General features: G+C 57.1%; 1 pseudogene; it reads left to right on the forward strand.

Annotated features, from left to right (window-relative positions):
* Window positions 1-3,321: 3,321 nt before the first annotated feature.
* LOC138993461 (actin, cytoplasmic 1-like) lies at window positions 3,322-4,192 on the forward strand (annotated as a pseudogene).
* The last annotated feature ends 228 nt before the right edge of the window (window positions 4,193-4,420 follow it).

The following is a 4,420-nucleotide window of genomic DNA, read 5'->3' on the forward strand; positions in this document are numbered from 1 at the left end:
CTCAGGATAGACTGATTGGGGGGTTGGGGCACCGCCCCCTGTTACACTCAAGGCAGGGTCAATGGGGAGGTTGCGGCGCCACCCCCTGTCACTCACAGAGCAGGGTCCATCATGGGGGTTGGGGCGCTGCCCCCTGTCACTCACAGAGCAGGGCCCATCAGGGGGTTGAGGAGCTCCCCGCTGTCACTCACAGAGTAGGGCCGATAGGGGAGCTGGGGCACCACGCCCTGTCACACACAGAGCAGGGCGGATCAGGGGGTTGGGGCGCTGCACCCTGTCACACTCAGGGCAGGGCCAATGGGGAGGTTATGGTTCTACCCTGTCACACACAGAGCAAGGCCCGTGGAAGGGAATTGGGGCGCCACCCTCTATTACCCACAGAACAGGGCCGATCAGGGGGTTGGGGCGCCACCACTGTCACACTCAGGGCAGGGCCGATGGAGAGGTTATGGTTCTACCCTCTCACACACAGAGCAGGGCCCATTGGGGGGGGGGTGTTGGGGCGCCGCACCCTGTCACACACAGAGCAGGGCCGATCAGGGGGTTGGTGCGCTGCACCCTGTCACACACAGAGCCGCAGGGCAATCGGGGGATTGGGAGCTCCCCCCTATCAGGCACAGAGAAGGGCTGATCAGGAAGTTTGGGCGCTGCCCCCTGTCATGCTGATCCCGGTGCCGGGAGCCTCGCTGCTCCGCTGATCCCGGTGCCGGGAGGCATATTACCCTTTTACTATATAGGATAGAGGCCTGGTGCATGGGTGGGGGCTGGCTGGCTTGCCCTGAAGGGTGTCCTGGATCAGGGTGGGGGTCCCCACTGGGGTGCCTGGCCAGGCTGGCTGAGGGGCTGAGGGCTGTTTTCCCGCTGGCAGTTGACTAAAAGCTCCCAACTGCTCCTTGTTTTCTTTCTTTTTTTTTTATTCTGGGCCAGCTTTAGCTCTGAGGCCTCGCTGCTGAAAACATGGATACAATGTTGCGGTCCGGGGCTGACTGAAAGCCGGTTTTGTTTATCTTCTAATTTGCAGCATAGTAATAGTTGCTTAGAGTTGCAACTGAGAGGCCGGCGGGGAACGTTGGAGTCCGCAGTTCCTGGAGGAAGCAAGCCTCCCTGTTCGCTTCAGTGCATGGCTGCCGGCCGCCATCTTGGCTGACAGTTAATTTGCATAAGGATATGCTGATTAGCCAATGGGAAGGGTAGTGGTCGTACGCCAATAGATATCTACACTAATAAAAGAGAAACAATAGATATCTACACTAATAAAAGAGAAACATGGTAATTGGCGTACGACCGCTACCCTTCCCATTGGCTAATCAGTGAGTATATGCAAATTAACTGTCAGCCAAGATGGCGGCCGGCAGCCATGCACTGAAGCGAACAGGGAGGCTTGCTTGCTCCAGTGACAGTGAACTCCAACGTTCCCCGCCTGCCGCTGCCAGCCTCTCAGTTGCAACTCTAAGCAACTATGTACTATGTTGCAAATAAGAAGCTAAACAAAACTCCAGAAACCGGCTTTCATTCAGCTGGGCTTCAGCCAGGCGGACCGCAACATTGTATCGATGTTTTCAGCAGCGAGGCCTCAGAGCTAAAGCTGGCCCAGAATAAAAAAAAAAAGAAAACAAGGAGCGGTTGGAAGCTTCAGTCACTCGCTTCCAGAAAACAGCCCTCAGCCCCTCAGCCAGCCTGGCCAGGCACCCCAGTGGGGACCCCCACCCTGATCCAGGACACCCTTCAGGGCAAACCAGCCGGCCCCAACCCGTGCACCAGGCCTCTATTCTATATAGTAAAAGGGTAATATGCCTCCCAGCACCGGGATCAGTGGAGCAGCGAGGCTCCCGGCACCGGGATCAGCGTGACAGGGGGCAGCGCCCAAACCCCCTGATCGCCCTGCGGCTCTGTGTGTGACAGGGGGCGGGGCCACAACCTCCCTATCTGCCCTGCTCTGTGCCTGATGGGGGGAGCTCCCCAACCCCCTGATCGGCCCTGCTCTGTGTGTGACAGGGTGCAGCGCCCCAACGCGCCCCCCCCCCCCCCACGGGCCCTGCTGTGTGTGTGACAGGGTAGAGCCATAACCTCTCCATCAGCCCTGCCCCAAGTGTGACAGTGGCGGCGCCCCAACCCCCTGATCGGCCCTGCTCTGTGGGTGATAGAGGGTGGTGCCCCAACCCCCCTCCACGGGCCTTGCTCTGTGTGTGACAGGGTAGAGCCATAACCTCCCCATTGGCCCTGCCCTGAGTGTGACAGGGTGCAGCGCCCCAACCCCCTGATCCGCCCTGCTCTGTGTGTGACAGGGGGCGGTGCCCCAACTCCCCTATCGGCCCTATTCTGTGAGTGACAGCGGGGAGCTCCTCAACCCCCTGATGGGCCCTGCTCTGTGAGTGACAGGGGGCAGCGCCCCAACCCCCTGATCGGCCCTGCTCTGTGCGTGACAGGGGGCAGCGCCCCAACTCCCTGATCGGTCCTGCTCTGTGCGTGACAGGGGGTGGTGCCGCAACCTCCCCATCGACCCTGCCTTGAGTGTGACAGGGGGCGGTGCCCCAACCCCCCAATTGGCCCTACCCTGAGCGTGACTGAGGGTGGCATCGCAACCTCCCGATCTGCCCTGCTCTGTGCATGACGGGCGGCACCCCAACTCCCCAATCGGCCCTGCTCTGAGCCTGACCAGGGGTTACACCTAGGGATTGGGCCTGTCCTCTGCCACACAGAAGAAGGCCTAAGCCAGCAGGTCGTTATCTCCCGAGGGGTCCCAGACTGTGAGAGGGCACAGGCCGGGCTGGGGGGGACCCCCCCGCCTCAGTGCTCAAATTTTTGTGCACCGGGCCTCTAGTATATATATATACACACACACACACACACATAGCTGTTCACAACAAATGTTTTTTGTATTTATTTCTGGCAACAGAGGAATAGTTAAATACAATATGATAAATTCACTCAGAAGGCAAAACAAATATACAAGAGGACTTTAATTCTCTCTATAAAAAAATGCCCACACTGCGGAGACCTTGTCCACCCGCCAGCACAGGCCCCTCACTTTCACCGCTGCTCCATCTTTGCAGGTCTGCACTGCTTCCAGTTCACTACAATGGCCATGTTGCTGTGCTCCTGGTTGACAATGGCTCCAGCACATGCAAGGGAGGCTTGGGGAGGGCAAGGATGATGCCCCCAGGCCATCTTCCCCTCCATCGTGGGATGCCCGTGACACCAGGACATGATGGGGGCTTAGGCCAGAAGGACTCCTACATGGACAGTGAAGTCCAGAGCAAGAGAGCCATCCTGACCCTGAAGTACCTCATTGAGCACGGCATCATCACCAACTGGGACAACATGGAGAAGGTCTGGCACCACACCTTTTACAGTGAGCTGCGTGTGGCCCCCAAGCAGCACCCCATCCTGCTCACCAAGTTCCCCCGGAGCCTTGAGAAGATGACCCAGATCGTGTTTGAGACCTTCAACATCCCAGCCATGTATGAGGCTGTCCCTGTTCACTTCTGGCGGCACCACTGACAGTGATGGACTCTGGTGATCAGGTCACCCACACTGAGCCCATCTCAGGGGTACGCCCTTCCCCATGCCATCCTGCATTGGGCCTGGCTGGCCGGGACATGATGACTACCTCCTGAAGGTCCTCACGAAGCAGGCTACAGCCTCACGTGACACCACAGCTGAGCAGGAAATTGTGTGTGACATCAAGGAGAAGCTGTTACAATGTCCTCAACTTCAGGCAGATGGCACCACAGCCTCCAGCTCCTCACTGGAGAAGAGCTGTGAGCTGCCCACCGGTCAGGCCATCACCACTGGCACACTGGCAACAAGTGGTTCCACTGCCTCAAGGCCCTCTTCCAGTCCTTCCTCGGCATGGAATCCTGGCATCCATGAAACCACCTTCAACTCTATCACGAGGTGTCGGTGCTGTTTGGTGGGACCTCCATGTACCTAGGCATCGCCAACAGGATGCAGATCGCCGTCCTGGCTCCCAGCACAATGAAGATCAAGGTCATTTTGCCCCCTGAGTGCAAAGACGCCGTGTGGATCCAGGGCCCAACCTGGACTCCCTATCCACTTTCCAGCAGACGGGGTCAGCAAGTAGGAGTGTGAGGAGGCTGGTCCCTCCATCACCCACTGCACGTGCTTCTTGGTGGACTGTGACTTGTTACACCCTTTCTTGACAAAACCTAACGTGCAGAAAATGAGATGAGATTGGCATGGCTTTATTTGTTTTTGTTTATTTGTTATTTTGATTTTTTTGGCACTTGACACAGGATTTAGAAACTGGAAGAGTGAAGGTGACAGAAGTCTGTTGGAGCGAGCATCCTCACGGTGCTAGCATGCGGCCAAGGACTTCGTACAGCGTTCTTAAAATATATATATATTATATATAATTGATTTTTTACAGAGAGGAAGGGAGAGGGATAGAGAGTTAGAA

This window comes from Myotis yumanensis, unplaced genomic scaffold (genome assembly GCF_028538775.1).
Source record: "Myotis yumanensis isolate MYYU_CA2020_CCGP unplaced genomic scaffold, mMyoYum1.0.hap1 SCAF_15, whole genome shotgun sequence".
NCBI lineage: Eukaryota > Metazoa > Chordata > Mammalia > Chiroptera > Vespertilionidae > Myotis > Myotis yumanensis.